Genomic DNA, 19351 nt, shown 5'->3' on the forward strand with positions numbered 1-19351 from the left:
TCACCTCTCCCTCAGATGGCAAGCAGTCCTATACATGTTAAATAAATTACAGTATATCCTAGATACAATGTATGTGTGCAGATCCAAACAGTTTTCTTGTTGCACAGGAGAATTGGATTCAAAGTTAAAAATAACCTGGAAGAAAAACAAAATGCAAACAGTTTACATTCATTTCCCAGTGTTTTTCTTTGGGTGTAGCTGCTTCTGTCCATCATTGATCAATTGAAACTGAATTAGGTCTCTTTTTCAAAGAAATCCACTTCCATCAGATTACATCTTCATACAGTATCGTTGTTGAAGTGTATAATCTCTTGGTTCTGCTCATTTCACTTAGCATCAGATCATGTAATTCTCTCCAAGCCTCTCTGTATTCATCCTGCTGGTCGTTTCTTACAGAACAATAATATTCCATAACATTCATATACCACAATTTACCCAACCATTCTCCAATTGATGGGCATCCACTCAGTTTCCAGCTTCTAGCCACTACAAACAGGGCTGCCACAAACATTTTGGCACATATTGGTTCCTTTCCCTTCTTTAGTATCTCCTTGGGGTATAAGCCCAGTAGTAACACTGCTGGATCAAAGGGTATGCACAGTTTGATAACTTTTTGGGCATAATTCCAGATTGCTCTCCAGAATGGTTGGATTCATTCACAGCTCTACCAACAATGTATCAGTGTCCCAGTTTTCCCGCATCCCCTCCAACAATCATCATTATTTTTTCCTGTCCTCTTAGCCAATCTGACAGGTGTGTAGTGGTATCTCAGAGTTGTCTTAATTTGCATTTCTCTGATTAATAATGATTTGGAACACTCTTTCATATGAGTGGTAATAATTTCAATTTCATTGTCTGAAAATTGTCTGTTCATATCCTTTGACCATTTATCAATTGGAGAATGGCTTGGTTTCTTATAAATTAGAGTCAGTTCTCTATATATTTTGAAATAGGCTATCAGACCTTTAACTGTGAAGATGTTTTCCCAGTTTGTTGCTTCCCTTCTAATCTTTGTTTACATTAGTTTGTTTGTACAGAAGCTTTTTAATTTGATATAATCAAAATTTTCTATTTTGTGATCAATAATGGTCTCTAGTTCGTCTTTAGTCACAAATTTCTTCCTCCTCCACAAGTCTAGAGATAAACTATCCTATATTCCTCAATTTGTTTATAATCTTGCTCTTTATGTCTAAATCATGGACCCATTTTGATCTTATCTTGGTATATACGAGTGTTAAATGTGGGTTCATGCCTAATTTCTAATACTAATTTCCAGTTATCCAGCAGTTTTTGTCAAATAAAATTCTTATCCCAAAAGTTAGGATCTTTGGGTTTGTCAAACACTAAATTGCTATAGTTGATTATTCTGTCTTGTGAACCTAACCTGTTCCACTGATCAACTAATCTATTTCTTAGCCAATACCAAATGGTTTTGGTGACTGCTGCTTTATAATATAGTTTTAGATCAGGTACAGCTAGGCCACCTTCATTTTTTTTTCATTAATTCTTTTGAGATTCTTGACCTTATTATTCCATATGAATTTTATTATTTTCTAGATCATTAAAATATTTTCTTGGAAGTCTGATTGGTATAGCACTAAATAAATAGATTAGTTTAGGAGTATTGTCATCTTTATTATATTCACTCGACCTATCAGGAGCACTTAATGTTTTCAGTTGTTTAAGTCTGACTTTATTTGCGTGGAACATTTTTTGTAATTTTGCTCATATAATTTCTGACTTTCCTTTGGTAGATAGATTCCCAAATATTTTATGCTGTCAACAGTTATTTTGAATGGAATTTCTCTTTGTATCTCTTGCTGTTGGATTTTGTTGGTGATGTATAAAAATGCTGAGGATTTATGGGATTTATTTTATAACCTGCATCTTTGCTAAAGTTATGGATTATTTCTAAGAGCTTTTCACTAGAATCTCTAGGGTTCTCTAAGTATACCATCATATCATCTGCAAAGAGTGATAGTTGGTTTCCTCAATGCCTATTCTGATTCCTTTAATCTCTTTCTCGACTCTTATTGCCGAGGCTAGTGTTTCTAATACAATATTGAATAATAATGGTGACAGTGGGCACCTTGCTTCCTCCAGATCTTACTAGGAAGATTCAGTTTTCCCCATTGCATATGATGCTTACTGATGGTTTTAAATATATGCTCCTGACTATTTTAAGAAAAAGTCCATTTATTTCTATACTCTCAAATGTTTTTATTAGGAATGGATGTTGGATTTTATCAAATGTTTTTCTACATCTATTGAGATGATCATATATGGTTTTTGTTAGTTTGCTTATTGATATAGTCAATTATACTAATAGTTTTCCTAATATTGAACCAGCCCTGCATTCCTGGCATAAATTCTACTTGGTCATAGTGTATTATCCTAGGAATGATTTTCTGTAATCTTTTTGCTAATATTTTATTTAAGATTTTAGCATCGATATTCATTAAGGAGATTGGTCTATAATTTTCTTTCTCTGTTTTCAGCCTACCTGGTTTAGGTATCAGTACCATGTCTGTGTTGTAAAAGGAGTTTGGTAGGACTCCTTCAGTCCTATTTTTCAAATAGTTTATATAGCATTGGGGTTAATTGTTCTTTAAATGTTTGGTAGAATTCACATGTCCTGTGAATCCATCTGGTCCTGGGGATTTTTTCTTAGGGAGTTGGTTAATAGCTTGTTCTATTTCTTTTTCTAAGATGGGACTGTTTAGGATATTTACTTCTTCCTCTGTTAATCTGGGCAAGCTATATTTTTGAAGGTATTCTCCATTTCATTTAAGTTGTCGAATTTATTGTCATAAAGTTGGGCAAAGTAATTCCTAATTATTGCTCTAATTTCCTCTTCACTAGTGGCGAGTTCTCCCTTTTCATTTTTAAGACTAACAATTTGATTTTCCTCTTTCCTTTTTTTTAATCAGATTTACTAAGGGTTTGTCTATTTTGTTGGTTTTTTAATAGAACCAACTCTTAGTTTTATTAATTCAGAACCTTTGACTGTAAAAATATTTTCCCAGTTTATTGCTTCCCTTCTAATCTTGTCTGCATTAGTTTTGTTTGTACAAAAACTTTTCAGTTTGGTATAATCGAAATTTTCTATTTTGTGATCAGTAATGATCTCTAGTTCTGCTTTGGTCATAAAGACCTTCTCCTTCCACAGGTCTGAGAGGTATAGTTTTATTAATTAATCCAATAGTTTTTTTACTTTCAATTTTATTGATCTCTCCTTTTATTTTTAGAATTTCAAGTTTAGTGTTTGACTTCCCCACATTGATTTCATTCAAAAGGTTTCCTTCCAGGATGAATTCTCTGATGTCTACCAAGAAGCTGCCTCTTATTGAGCTATTTTTTTACATTTACTGTATTCAAAGCATTTTCCTCCAGTATTTACTTGATTGTTTTTAAGGTAATTCTTTAACCTGAAGGTTTTCCTATATTCATTACATTCTAAGAGTTAGACTCTCGTATGAATTCTCTGATGGCTATTAACATCCAGCCAGGCTTTTCCCCTTTCAATACATTCAAAAGATTTCATTGCAGTATGAATTCTCTTATGTCTGCTAAGGCTTCCCCTGTGGCTGAAGGCTTTCTCACATTCATTACATTCAAAAGGTTTCTCCTCTGTATGAGTTCTCTGATGCATTTTAAGATGATCCTTCATCCTGAAGGCTTTCCCACATTTATTGCACTGAAAAGGTCTCATGCCAATATGAGTTCTCTGATGTCTAGAAAGGTTCTGCCTGACGCTAAAGGCTTTTCCACACTCGTTACATTCAAAAGGTTTCTCTCCAGTATGAGTCCGCTGGGGGCTTTTCAGATAACGCTTCTCCCTGAAGGATTTGCCACATTCTTTACACTGAAAAAGTTTCACATTAGGAATTTCCTGATGTCTAGTAAGTGTCTCTTTCACCCTAAAATATTTCTTGCCTTTACTGAATTCAACAGGCTTCTCTCTAGAACGAATTTGCTGCCATTCAGTGAGATTTGGCCTTCTATCAAACTTTCCCACATTTATTACACTCATAGAACTTTTCACCAACTAGATGACATTTAATGGCATCTGCGTGGTAGATGAAAAATTTCCTGCCTATGTTACACTTATGAAGCTTCTCTGAGGAAAATCTATTACACTGAATTTTGTCTGAAAAGTTTCTCAGATTCTTTGCAAGCATATTATTACTTATAGAGACTTTTTCCCACAGTAGCTCTTTCTTGGGCAAAACAGACTAGTCCCAAACTAACATGTCTCTCCAAAGAATTATTTTCTAGTACATTCCTCTGACATGATGATCTTTTTGGAGCATCTGTTATTTGGTGGAACTCTCCATCCTGGGGATCCTTCTTGCTCTTTAACTTGACCTCACATGTCCCAGATTCTCCTATATTAAGACACCAGGGATTGTTCTGTGGTCCTCTCTCCTTGACTGATTCTCCCAGGCAAGTGCCCTCAATCAGAGCCGAGTCCTGGTTTTCCCATCTGTTCTCCCAATTAAATGAATCTAAAAGAAATAAATATTGTCAGAAACACAGAAAACAGAAAAACAGAAATGTGTCATAAATTCCTTGAGGAGGGACTTTTTTGGGGGGCGGGGGGGCTGAGGCAATTGGGGTTAAGTGACTTGCCCAAGGTCACACAGCCAGGATGTGTTAAGTGTGTGAAGTCACATTTGAACTCAGTTCCTCCTGACTTCAGGACTAGTGCTCTATCCACTGTGCCACCTCGCACAGTGTTTAAAAAAAAAACAAAAAAAAATTGCTGCAATTAAGAACATACCTCTCATTTTTGGGATCAAAAATAAAATTCGATTTCACGTTCAAAGTCCTTCATAACCTCATCCTCTCCCCCATTGTTCTAATCTTCTCACACCTTGCTCCCTACTATATTCTCTTTGATTCAGTGCCATGGTACACACCTATGCAAACAAAATCCTCAAAAGAAAAACTGCAAAATACTAGCAGCTGTAGGAAAGCTGAGTCCAACTCACTAATAATAGGAAAAATACAAAGCAAAACAGAGGCAAATTGGCAACAATGACAAAAGGGGGCAAATAGTCCGTGTTGGAAGAGTCCGTGTTGGAAGAGCTGTGGTACAGCACAAGCATTTTGGAAAGTAATTTGAAATTATGCAAATTAAGTGACTAAAATGTCGATACCCTTTGAGTCAGAGATGCTCCTATTTGGCTTATACCCCCCAAAAGGCCCATGATTTTAAAAAAAGCCCCCTTTTACCAAATTATTTATGGCAGCACTTTTGGTGGTGGCAAAGAACTGGAGACAAAGTGGATGCTCATCACTTGTGGAAGGGCTAGGTTATAGTACATGAATGCAACAGAATATTACTACACCATAAGAAATAATGAATAGGATAAGTACTAAGAATCAGAGGAATATTTACATAAACTGATGCAAGTAAACAGGTTTAAAAAACAGCATATACAATAAATACAACAATGTTCACACACACACACAAAACCCAAATAAATAACAAAAAAATACCCAAAGTGAATGTTGTAAAAATACCAGAGGCCACAACAAAGAGATCTAAGACATCTCAGTTTTGCTCCTCCATAGAAGTGAGAGGTTAATAAGTCTATTAAACTGCTTATATTTTCAGAATTTTTTGATATGTAGCTTGATTTTATTGCCTTTTTTCCCCTTTTCATTTTTTTTTTATTAAAAATATTATTGTGGAGTCACAATAGATGGCATAGTGGATAGAGCACCAGTCCTGAAGTCAGAAGGACCTGAATTCAAATCCAGCCTCAGACACTTAGCATTGCCTGTGTGACCCTGGGTAAGTCACTTAACCCCAATTGCCTCAGCCAAAATACACACACACACACACACACACACACACACACACACACACACAAACTGTGTTTTGTATGACTTCATTTGTATAATGGACATCTCATTGCTTGCCCTCTCATTAGGTGGGGGAGGGAGTAGTGTGTTATGGGCCAGAACTCTGAAACAAGGATTCTTACAAAGTGTTAAGTCAGTAGAATAGACTTAACAGTTCTCTAGTTCAGTACATATACTTAGTACAAGATTCACACCTATGATAATGGAGTATATAACACCTAGCAAAGGCTGAGACAGATTCATTCTATCCTCCACCTTTGTGGTGGTTGGAGGTTGAAGCACAAACCTTTGGACTCAGAGAGATTCATTCACTTCACCTCACATTGCCTTGGTAGCAGGCTCTCCTCCTTTGCTTCTCCACTGAAACCAAGATTCCTGAAAGCTGCCCAGCCCAGACAATAAAGGATTTGGACTTTTTTTTTTTTTTAATAGCCTTTTATTTACAGGTTATATGCATGGGTAACTTTACAGCATTAACAATTGCCAAACCTCTTGTTCCAATTTTTCACCTCTTACCCCCCCACCCCCTCCCCTAGATGGCAGGATGACTAGTAGATGTTAAATATATTAAAATATAAATTAGATACACAATAAGTATACATGACCAAAACGTTATTTTGCTGTACAAAAAGAATCAGACTCTGAAATATTGTACAATTAGCTTGTGAAGGAAATCAAAAATGCAGGTGTGCATAAATATAGGGATTGGGAATTCAATGTAATGGTTTTTAGTCATCTCCCAGAGTTCTTTCTCTGGGTGTAGCTGGTTCAGTTCATTCCTGCTCCATTGGAAATGATTTGGTTGATCTCGTTGCTGAGGATGGCCACGTCCATCAGAACTGGTCATCATATAGTATTGTTGTTGAAGTATATAATGATCTCCTGGTCCTGCTCATTTCACTCAGCATCAGTTCGTGTAAGTCTCTCCAGGCCTTTCTGAAATTATCCTGTTGGTCATTTCTTACAGAACAGTAATATTCCATAATATTCATATACCATAATTTATTCAGCCATTCTCCAACTGATGGACATCCATTCAGTTTCCAGTTTCTAGCCACTACAAAAAGGGCTGCCACAAACATTCGTGCACATACAGGTCCCTTTCCCTTCTTTATAATCTCTTTGGGATATAATCCCAGTAGTAACACTGCTGGATCAAAGGGTATGCACAGTTTGATAACTTTTTGAGCATAGCTCCAAACTACTCTCCAGAATGGTTGGATTCGTTCACAGCTCCACCAACAATGCATCAATGTCCCAGTTTTCCCGCATCCCCTCCAACAATCATTATTATTTTTTTCTGTCATCTTAGCCAATCTGACAGGTGTGTAGTGGTATCTTAGAGTTGTCTTAATTTGCATTTCTCTGATTAATAATGACTTGGAGCATCTTTTCATATGACTAGAAATAGTTTCAATTTCTTCATCTGAGAATTGTCTGTTCATATCCTTTGACCATTTTTCAATTGGAGAATGGCTTGATTTTTTATAAATTAGAGTTAATTCTCTATATATTTTGGAAATGAGGCCTTTATCAGAACCTTTGACTGTAAAAATATTTTCCCAGTTTATTGCTTCCCTTCTAATCTTGTCTGCCTTAGTTTTGTTTGTACAAAAACTTTTCAGTTTGGTATAATCGAAATTTTCTATTTTGTGATCAGTAATGATCTCTAGTTCTGCAAGGATTTGGACTTTAACCCCTGGCTACTCTTGTGGTGATTACTGAACTGAAAGGAAAGCTGCTCCCAGAGACCCCAAGAAAACTGAACCAAAGAACTTTATAGTAATGGGAGGCAGAGAATTTGGGATTGAAAATTTTAAAAATGAATGTTTAAAAAAATTATTTGTTATGAGGGATAGTTCTCTCAGAAAGAAAAAAGGAAGTAGTACTAGGAGAAATTCTGAGGAAGTAATAAACAAAGATTGTCAATAAAAACTGCATTTAAAAATTTTTTCCCCTCAAACCTACTTGTCCTTGATTTTTAAAACCCCAAAATGAACATCCATGGAAAAGACGAGATAAGAATAAATTAGAAACAAACTAAAAACAAAATGATCTATAAAACACAAGAGCAAAAATTCCTTGTGGAAGAACTTTACTTATCCAAAAATTCTGGGAAACCTGAAAAGAGGCTTGACAAAAATTAGAATTAGACCATCATCTTATGCAATATAACAATTAAATGGATACAGAAAAGGAGGAGGTTAAAAAAAAAAGATGGGTTATTAATATCTCAATATTAAATAACACACCATAAAAAAATTTAGAACAGAATTCGATCAGGTAATAAACTATTATGACTCAACCTTGAAAGGAGGGCCAGAGGTGATCACAAAAGATACTCTAGATAATTGTGATTAATGAAATGTAAGAGCTTTTGGCCTAATAAAAATCAACACAAGTAGGATAAAAAAGAAAAGTGATTAACTGGAGTAACAAAAAACCTCTTTGCATCAAATATCTCAAATAAGAATATTTCTGAAGTATAATGAAGTATGTATCAGCAATATTAAATGCCAAGAATCATCCCAAGTGAATAATTGGTCAAAAGAGATGCATAACATTTCAAGAGTTCCGTTACTTGGATGGCCCCACTAAACTTCCAGTTGTAATGGATTCCATTGGCCCACTGTCATTCTCTCACCTGGCCAGGGGTCTCTGGGGACTTCTACCTCAGGCATCCATAGGGCTTTTCCTCTTTCCAATTGGGAGATCACATATGGTTTGGAAAATGGAAGTTCTGGTCCTGGGGATAATAATGGGAAAGGACTGAGAAATTCATCTCAAAACCCAATCCTAGCTTCTTTCTCTCCATGGAAAAAAAGAAAAGGTACAGAGACTGGTACACTAGACCTCTCATAATACCCTCTTGTGTTTCTGTACAAATTATCTGATTTGGGCCCGGAAAGAAAATTATTTAATTTGATGTATGATGTGTTAAAATATAGGCTCTTTTCCAACTTTCAGGCTCTGCTCTGGTGCTTTAACAAGGATCTCCTTCTTAAGGATTAGGGGTAGAGGGTAGGAAAGCTCAGGGCCATGAAGGTCAGGTTACAAGATTTCCAGCTGTAGAAAAGCAAAGAATTTGTGCTTGGAAAGGACTAGCTTGGGGCTCCAAGGAATGTTAGTCTCTTTCTATGTTGCGTGTGAATATCTCTACTTTTCAAACCCCCCACAGCTGCTGGAAATGAGACGGCCGGGGGACAATGGAGCAGTATGGGGTGGCAGAGCTTACCCACAGACACCAGGTTCTCGTAGGTCTCCAGCATCACATCTCTGTACAGGTCCTTCTGGGCCGGGCTCAGGCGTCTCCACTCCTCCCAGGAGAAGTCCACGGCCACGTCGCTGAATGTCAGTGGATCCTGAAACATCCCTGAAACATGTCAGTGGATCCTGAAACATTCCCTGCTCAGCCAGGGACCATGCTTCTCACAGTTCAAAGAAAATAATGGAGTTAGCTGTGTGTATCGGTGTGGGGAACTTCCTGTTCTGACCACTCAGTATTGACTATTTATTAATTCTGAGTTGTTATAGAGAAGAAACAACAGAAAAAAGAATACTTAAAATAAGAAGGAAATAGTGATTTAGAGGTAAGGACTTGAATGATGGATAAATTAAACAAATGGTAAATCAAACAATTAGTGAAATAAGAGTTCATCTGAAACGGAAGACAAAGACGAAGCTGGCTATTGCTCTCCACTTAGGATGGACTGCAGAGTGGTGCAGGGAAGAGTGCCATTGTAGACACGAGTTGTGTCACTTCCCCATTTGCCTCAGTTCCTCAAAGAAATGCCAAAGTACCCCACTATCTTTGCCAAGAAAACCCCAAATGGAGAGGCAGACATGACTGAAAGGACCGAGCAACAGGGACTAAGTTAGGAAGAGCCTTGCTCAGCTCTTCAGGAGATGCCAGGGAGCTGAGGCACTGAAGCCCCAGACGAGTTCCAAGGATGACACAGAGCGCTCGGGAAGGAGCCCCAACTGACTTTGGGGAGTTTTATTTCTGCCACAGCCAAGGCACGGTCATCTCGGCTCCACAAGAGGACTGCTCCCACGGTGGGTGAAGGGACCGGTCCGGAGAGAGGAGGGTCAAAGGACATCGATGAGGAAACAAACAAAGTCAGGCAGCTGAAAAACATCTGTTTGGTCCAGCCCCTTCACTGGTTGTCAGACTTGGGATATTGATGTTCAGACAAGCCGCAAAATATGGCTAAATGTAAATAAAGCAGGATGCTGGGATTCCCAATTCCACTCCAGAAGTTCTGTGAACTCTGTGCTGTCCAGTGGAAGGTTCCAAGTATTCTGGGAAAGAATACTCAAAGCTGAGCCCTCTGGATGAAACTTGGACGAGCATGCAGGACAATGGAAGCTACATCACTTACTGGGGCTCTGGCGGTCAGCAGCTCCTGAGAATGAACTTCCTCTGGACTCCTGTCCTGAGCAACAGCAGGAACTTTTGGAGGCTGAACTGAGGAATGGGAAGAAGTCATAAAGGTGACTTTGGAGCCATTCCTCATCCCCAAACCAGTCACACGGTAACTGCAGCGTTACCCTGCAACCACTCTCTCCTCTGCTCTCCCGAAGCTGCCAGTGGTTCTGAAGAATGCTACAGGGCCGGGCTTAGACCAGCAAAGCTCCAGATCTAGGTCTTCACTTCTTCACCTGTTGATCCTTTGTCACATACCCCACCCTGAAACCCAAACTCCCTCCCTAAACCCCTTTCTTTGGACTCTGCTGAGATGGAAGATAACCTAATCCAGCTGGAAATGGCTTGTCTTCTCTCTGACTCCTTTCACCTGCTCCCGTGTCTATCTACACTTCCATTTTCTTCCCCTATCGCTGTCCAGTCCCAAAGCAAGGCTGGAGGTATCCTCCCCTCTCCTCATCCTGCATCTGGACTCAAATCTCTTCTGGGGATGGACTGAGCAGACTTGGGAAAGGCCAGAATCCCTAGGACCCAAAGCAGGTGTTAATATAAATAAACTTTATACTTGAGGGAATGTGGGCTCCTAGAGCAGAGACAATTTCCCCTACCGTGAATGCTTGAGAAATGCTTGCTGATTGACAGAAAGGTTGAAGGTTCTAAGAGTAGCCAAAAGATCTCTCCTTGGTCATATGCTATTTGATGTTCCTCTCACTTTTTAATAAAGTTAAAGGCAGAACAAGGCAGCTGGAGGCACAGTATATAGATGGTCAGGTCTGGAGACAGAAGGACGTGAGTTTAAATCTGGCCTCAGACACCTGCTAGCTGTGTGATCCTGGGCAAGTCACTTTACTCAGTTTGCCACAATTTTCTCATCTGTATAATGAGCTGAAGAAGGAAATGGCAGACCACTCCAATATCTTTGCCAAGAAAACCCCCCAAAAGGTCACAGAAAGTTGGACATGACTGAAGTGACTTCACAACCAGAGAAGAATGCTTGTCAAATGTGATGACACACAGCAAGAGAAAACCCCTCTCCTAAACTTGCAGAGACACCCCCCCCCCCAAACAGGCTCCAATCTCCTGGGACAAATTTAGTGGCAGAAACCAGACAATTCTACACATTGGTTGAAAACAGTCAACACTGTTTGCCCTGGGATGGGCACACAGGGCATAGAAAAAGTTCCTGTGAAAGACACCTCAGGATCTGTGTGGCTTCCAAGGCCAGCAAGTGTGGAGAATGATATGGAGGTCAATGGCAACAGAGGGGCATAAGGCATAAGGAAAGGAAAGCTAATAAAAGTGTTGGGGAGGGCAGAGGTGACTGCTGAGTACCTTTCAGGCAAGGGGCACAGCCACAGCAAGGGAAGGAAGAGTGTTCAGTGTGAGGAGCAAGGTGGTAACTGTGGCTAAGCTCTAGACTACACAAAGAAAAGCAATTCTGAGGATGAAAAAGTGAAATGGGGCTTTAAGTGACTGCCCCCCCTTCCCTGCCCACCTGTCCTCCTCCCACTCTTCTGGAATACTTACCTCTCTCTTTAAACATTTGGGCCCAATTTTCTATTGCTCCTCTTCCTGCCGTCCATACAACACCAAAGTCAGAGAGCAAAGTGAAGACAGAAAGAATCCACTGACCACCTCCTGAAAGAAAAGCCTAGGAATGCCCCAACCCCAAAAGCCAAGGCCCAGGAATACCCTAATAAAAAGCTAGAGCTCCTATATCAAGGAAAATCTTGGAAAGCATCCAGAAGGAAGCTGTACAAGAGTCAGAGAACCACTCTTAGGATCACACAAGACACGGCAGTTTCTACTGAAATCCAGAGATTTGAAATCTTGGGGTATGTTTCAGACAATGCTTGCTCCACATAAATTTGCCTGCTAATCTGACTCCCCAGGATGACCCCACTCCTGGGTGAGACTCTGGCTCTAATTCCCAGCCTATTGGCTGCGCAAGGGTAGTGGGGACAGCGGTGCTGGCGCAGCACTTTGCCAGGGGTCCTCGGCTTTCCAGGGACTGGAGTTGCTCCAACGTGAGGGGGAGTTCAGGTCCTAAAGCTACTCAAGTTTCTGGGCCATACAGAGCCCTGATTGGGAGGGGAAGATCTGCAGAATGATCCATTTACATTAATGGAGAACTGTCTGTATCACCAAAGGCAAAAGAGAGGTTTGTGACCAAGAATAACTTATCCAGCAAAGCTAAGCTTAATTCTAGAGAACAAGAAAACCAGACTTTAACATGATAGAGAAGTATTAAGTATTTCTGATGAAAAACTGGGGATGAGTCAAAACTTTGAAATGTAAACACCAGAGTTCAGAGGGTTTCAGAAACCATAAATCTATATGAGCCAAAGGAGGGCCCTACACAAGACGGCACATGTACATGAAGGAATGACCTTGAGTGGCCTCGCTGTACCAGATCTAAAATTATATTATAAAGCAGCAGTTACCAAAACCATCTGGTATTGGCTAAGAAATAGACTAGTTGATCTATGGAATAGGTTAGGTTCAAAGGACCTGAGTTCAGGGCTGGTACTCTATGCACTGAGCCACCTAGCTGTCCCACCTTAATGTTTTCTTTTCTTTTCTTTTTTTAAGTTAAACACATGCAATTCTTCTAAACACATTTCCATATTCATCATGTTGCACCCAAAAAAAAGAAAAATCAGAACAAGGGGGAAAAAAAAACAACATGGGGGGGGGAACAAAAAACAACAAAAAAAGATGGAAATACTATTTTTGATGCACATTCAGTCTTCATAGCTCTCTGAGATGGCATTGTCCCTCCCAAGTCTATTGGAATTTCTTTGAATCACCCCATTGTTAAAAAGAGCCAAATCCATGACAGTTAATCTTCAAATAATCTTCTTGTTGCCATGTACAATATTCTCTTGGTCCTGCTCATTTCACTCAGTGTCAGTTCATGTAAGTCTCTCCAAGTCTCTCTAAAATTTTCCTGGTGGTCGTTTCTTACCAAACAATAATATTCCATAATATTCATATACCACAATTTATTCAGTCATTCTCCAATTGATGGGCATCCACTCAGTTTCCGGTTCCTTGCCACTACAAACATTCTTGCACATGTGGGGCCCTTTTCCTCCTCTAAAATCTTTTTTTGGGACATAAGCCCAGTAGAAACATTGCAGGGTCAAAGGGGAGGCACAGTTTGATGGCCCTTTGGGGCATAGTTCCAAAGGAGTCTTAATGTTTTTAAAAGGCATTAAAGGAGTTAGTTTTGATTTGAGGATTTGAAAATAGTAAAGAGAAGGAAGAGCAGAAGGAGGAACATGCTAACAGAGGACAGAGGAAGACAGGCAGAATTCATCACTTCTTATCACGGGGTTTCTGAGAAATTCACCCAGTAAGCTCTTATAGATGGTCACAGACAGTGGGGGAACTCTGGGTGAGGTATAAGACCCTTCACCCAGAGGGAACCTGCTGACCATGTCTGGTTCAGCTCCCCATCTCCCCTAAGGGCTTTCGACCTTCCTGAGAAGTAGTGCGTTCTACTTGAAACAGAGATACAGTAAAAGAGGCATTTACATGTTAATAGCAGAGTGCTTACAGTTGGCACATACTCAGTGTGCTGTAGTGATGGAACTGTACTAAGGAAATGTACTGAGGTATTTAGAGCTGAGAGAACTTGAAATAAAGGACTCCATCTTTGACCTCGTGGGTGCCGCCTTCATCCCTCCTCCACTAAGACCAAGGACTCAGGCTGGTCTTGAGATCCTCCAGAGAGTTAGTCTGAACGGTGTACTTTGGCACCCTTGGTGGGGGCTCTAGAAAGTGCACTACAAGCTCTGTAATCTTATCAAGGCTTCTGCTTCAGTGAAGGTGGGAAGGAGCTGTTTACTGTTAGAGTGAATATTAGAAGATAAATATGGAAAAGTCAGGGAGCAGAAAAGAGATGAATCTCATTCTGAATGGACACAGGAGAGATGAACATGTGTACACACACACACACACACACACACACACATACACACACACACACACACACACACACACACATACACACACACACACACACACACACACACACACCAAAAAAACTTAACAAGGAAACAAGTGAAGATAGGAAAGAGAGGAAAGAATAAGGACACTCTCAGGGTGTCTCAAATAATAGTCTCAAATAAACAAACTTTCTGATCCTGAAAGGGAAAAATATAGGGGGAGAACAGAAATGGAAAAACTGGAATTATAGAGGGGCCTTAGATTTGTTCTTCAACAGGGGAGGAATGGCTGAAACAAATTGTGGTTATTTCGATATAATGGAACTTGCCATGTACAATAAGCTGGTGAAAGAGACTATTTCAGAGAATTCTGATCTGATATTGGAGGATACTTTATAGAAGCAGCATTCTAAAGAAAAATAACTTCCAAAGACTTAAGAATATGGATCAATGCCATGACCCACAATGCTTCCATGGGACCTATAAGGAATCATGGTATCAACGTCCAGATTCAAGATCATAATGAGATATCTATTTCTGGAGGTGACTACTGGGTGGATATGTTTTGCTTAACTATGTTTTATTTGATAAAAGGGGTCCCCCTCCTTTGCTTTTTAATGAAGAGAGGAGATTGAGGGCTCAACAACAGTAAAAAGATAGTTCAAACTAAAGCACAGACATGCCAAAGACTTGTAAAAGTCACATGAAATTTTTTCATACTTTACAAAACATTTAAAAACATGAATGAGAAATTTATGGTTTTATAACTCGTCATATTTTTTGTTTCTGCTGAGCATATGGAAGTGTACTCTCTTTTTCGGTGTCTCAGGCTCAGAGTAAAAGACAAAATGTAAAAATCCCAAATAGGGAGTTTTTCTTACACTTTATTAAAAAGTTCTCTGGGATTTGGACCATTCAGCCAGTTTTGAATCCATCACCTGCCAATTGTGTGGTTCATGTCTGTCAAGAAAAAGAGAAGATGCTTTATCAATGACTTTGGTAAAAATCAAAGTCTACTTGGAACATTTTTTAAATGACCACCTTGTAACTCTGAGGATATCAGGTCAGCTCTTGGGACTGGTGCCTGAATTTCCTAAAAAGGTTCACTAGATAAATATTGCATGTATAATTCCTTTTAGAATCTTCCCAGAAATAAAAAACAAAGTCTTATATTCCCTTACATGTGTTTAGTGGAAGTTCCAATAAAACCCTCCATGATACATCATAGCATCCTTACTCTTTTTGTTGTTTGTTTGCATTTGATTTTCTTCATTATTTTTTTTCTGAAGCATGATAATTATATAAATATATATCCATATATTGTATTTAACATATGTTTCTACTATGTTTAACATATATTGGATTACTTGCCACCTAGGGGAGGAGGTTGGGAGCCGGGGGGGAGGGGGGGAACTGGAACACAAGGTTTTACCAAAAACTAATGTTGCAGGATTATCCACAAATATATTATGAAAAATAAAAAGCTTTAAAACATTAAAAAAAATAAAATAAAATCCTCTATAAAACAAGGCAGCAGCAGGATCTGTCTTATGCCATGACTACGCAAGATTTCCCATGTTGATCCAACAAAAGGAAGTCACCCAAGACCCAACGATGGACTTATTTTATCAGTGGAAAGAACAGACTTTAGAATCTTGCTTTACTGCTGTACTCTTGAGGGGATGAGACTGAAACTCTGAGACAGACTAGGGCTCTTTTACCAGCTGTGTATTTTGCACAATGCTATCCAAATAGTAAGCATTCAGTGTAGACTTTTATTTGTGCATTCATTCATTTATTTATTCACTCATTAATTCTTTCCTCCACTGTCCTCTAAGGGATGGAGATGTTAAGGTCACGTCTCCAGGCCCATTCCCATTTACATAGGGGCACACGGGCACACGAGCAGACATAACCCCCAGAAACACACATTCATGGTAATGATCCAGCTGTCCTGCACAGAAAATGGATAGTGAAACCCAGCAGGGCTGGTTTGAGTCAGGAAGGTATAAAGGCATGGGAGAGACCAATGGAAAGCCTCAGGGGACCAGCATTTGATCTCCTGATCAGTCACAGGATCCCAGGTTGTGAGCTGGATGGGACTTCACAGGTTGTCTGTGTCAGCACTTCCATTTTACAGATGAGGAAACTGAGGTTCAGAGAGTTAAGTGGCCTGTTCCAAATCACAGGAGGAGTAAGTTAGCAGTGAATTTGAATTAGGTCCTTTGACCCCACAGGCACAGATCCTTCCCCACTGACACCGAGGAGGAAGGCTTGCCAAGATCACAGAGCTGACTGGGTGGCTTTCACAGCACTGACCAGGATGAAGGAGATGAGCCCCCCAGTCCTGGCCTTGAGGCTGGTGGTCAAAGGGGCAGGCAAGGGGGAGGCAGGGCAGACTGTCAGACTGGGTCCTTCCAGGCCCCGGCCAGCCCTGAAGGGGCTGCATGTATACAGTCAGATAGTGCACAGAGGGAGGTCGTTTCAGGAAAAGTCGGTGACGAAGAAAATGACGATGACCCACTCGGGAACATGCTTTCAAGGGGCCACGGAGACCAGGCAAGTGGTTTCTCCTGGGCACCCCAGCTGCTACAGTCAGAAGGACAAGGGTGGGGGGACCAGGCCCAGGAGGCTGATGGGAGTCAAGAGATGGGACCGTGACGAGCTGTCAGGGTGAGACAGTCACAGAAGGAGCGGAACTGAGAGAAAATGTCTGGGCTAAGACTTCCCCTGCGATGGACAACGGGGGAAGAATCATCTCTGTGGGGATCACTGAGGTGTCCAGCGCCCCCTCTCATGGGAACGTGGTTTAGAAAGCAACTCATTCACAGCTGAGGACCCTGAGACCCAGAGCGGGTGAGGGACTAGGCCGAGGTCCCAAGAGCAGCAGAGCCAGGGCTTACGCAGGTTTGCTGGTTCCAAAGCTCCTTTCTCAGGACGTGTCCCTTCTCCAGGGGGACGGCGGAGCCTGAAGTGGGGGAAGGCCATGAAGGGAGAAAACTGGGGAGCGGTGGAAGGGCTTCCGGTCGGGAGCAGCTGAGGACGTGACACTGTGGGTTTGGCTTGGGATGGGGAGACAATGTCGAGAAGTGAACGCAGGTTGGATGGAGAGGACACTAGCTGGAGACTGGGGGGGGTGGGGGGGGGGAGGGGCACAGCTTCGGTTTTCCAGACTAGAAATCGGAGAGCTGGGAGAGAAAGGAGGACGGGAAACATAAGGCCCAGGTGACGAGGCCCTGGCGTCATCGAGCCAGAGCACTGGACAACAGAGGCGGGAGAGCAACCGGAAACGACAGGCGCGCCGGGGGGTGGGGCCTGTACGGCGGAAGCGGCCCGCAGGATGGTCCCGCTCTCTTGTGGGAAAGGGAAGAGGTTCTGTTGGGGAAAAGACCTTCCGGGAGGAGAAAGGAACGGCTGTCGACGCCAAGAACCGACCCGAGGGGGCAGGAGAGAAAGCAAGCCCTGTCCCGGGCAGAGGATTCCGCGAGAACTCCCCGTGAAGAGAATTCGGGGCAAACAGGATTCTTACGGGGAAAAGTGGAGGGGAGCACGCAGGGCGCTGCCTCGGCCGGAGGTGAGGGGCGCGCAAGGCTCCGGTTTAAGGCAGGCCTGGGACCGGGACTTGAAGAAAGCCAGGAAGGTCAGGAGGTGAAAACGGGGGGAGGGGGCGCTCATGTCGGGGACAGCCAGGAAGGTGCCCGGAAAGCCCACTATGATGCTCCACCCTAGACCTGCCTTCGGGATCCCCCAGAAAGTCGTTTTCTTCCCGGATGCCAGCCCCAGGGTCATGACTGGTCTTGGCGCACGCTCAGTCTCATCTTCTCCCGGTCAGTCTCAGGTTACAGCAGTCCCGTTAGCCGCTTCTGCGCATGCTCAGTCTCTTCCCCCAGTCAGTGTCAGGTTAGTGTCCCGCTAATCGACCTCTGCCCACGCTCAGTCTCATCTTCTCCCGGTCAGTCTCAGGTTACAGGCAGTCCCGTTAGCCAGCTTCTGCGCATGCTCAGTCTCAGGCCCACGCAGTTTCAGGTTATCCTCAGTCCCGTTAGCCACGTCTGCGCAAAGTCAGTCTCTTCCCCCTCACTGTCAGTGTCAGGTTACAGCGTCCCGCTGATCGACCTCTGCGCACGCTCAGTCTGACGGATACTCCCGGCTGCCCAAGTAATTCCCCTGCCCTCCCCCGGACAAATGGGTGAATGTGGCCGGTTTCCCTCAGGGACTCCGGCCTCCTCCGAGCCGCGCTCCTCGGCCCGCTCCCTCCTCCTCCTCCGAGCCGCGCTCCTCGGCCCGCTCCCTCCTCCTCCTCCGAGCCGCGCTCCTCGGCCCGCTCCCTCCTCCTCCTCCGAGCCGCGCTCCTCGGCCCGCTCCCTCCTCCTCCTCCGAGCTCTTCCCTCAGAGCCGGCCTCCTCCTCCGCGCCAGCCCCCCAGGGTGAAGAGCACTGGGAGGCCCCGCTTCGGCCCCTTCCAGGCCGGAGCCGGCTCTCTGAGCCAATCACAGTTATCCTGCTCCCACCCAGTTAGAGGCCAGCTCTGGCTCTCCGTCCCGTCGCCCCTCCCCCGCGTCCCGCCCACCCTGCGACCCTCCTCGGTTTAAAAGGGGCCTACAGGTTCTCCCCGCCTTTCTCTCGGGCCTCTTCCTGGGCCCCAGCTGCCGTCACGCCTGCGCCGTCTCCCGCGGCCAGAAGGGGGCGCGCGTCGGACTGCCCGGAACCCTAGCCTGACCCCCTCTCCCCGCCCCCTCCTGGAGACTGAGGCCCAGGCAGACGCTTGGCCCGAGGTCTCGGACCGAGGAGGGGCCCAGCCCCTGCTCCTGCCCCACCATGTTATCCTTTTTTCTGAGGCCCATGAACCTGCATTTCTGGGTCCCAGGTGTTCTCGCGCGGCAAAAATGGTCCCTATCAGAGCAGTTTGAAAGCACAGAAGCAGGCAGCTCCGGGATGAAGCAGGAACCAGGTGCGAATCTCGGTGCTCGATCTAACTGGTTTGGGAGCCAGCTTTTAGATGGGAAACTGCCGAGCGATAGCGTGGTCCAAGGAATAGAAGTGCTAGAAACTAGGTTACGTAATGAAGATCATTTGGAGAAATTAGGACTTTTCGATAG

At 42.7% G+C, this 19351-nt stretch overlaps 1 pseudogene; it reads right to left on the reverse strand.

Moving 5' to 3' along the window:
• Positions 1-3463: 3463 nt before the first annotated feature.
• On the reverse strand, positions 3464-10469 carry LOC100924476 (annotated as a pseudogene).
• Between the last annotated feature and the right edge of the window lie 8882 nt (positions 10470-19351).

The sequence above is a fragment of the Sarcophilus harrisii genome, chromosome 3, assembly GCF_902635505.1.
Source record: "Sarcophilus harrisii chromosome 3, mSarHar1.11, whole genome shotgun sequence".
Lineage (NCBI taxonomy): Eukaryota > Metazoa > Chordata > Mammalia > Dasyuromorphia > Dasyuridae > Sarcophilus > Sarcophilus harrisii.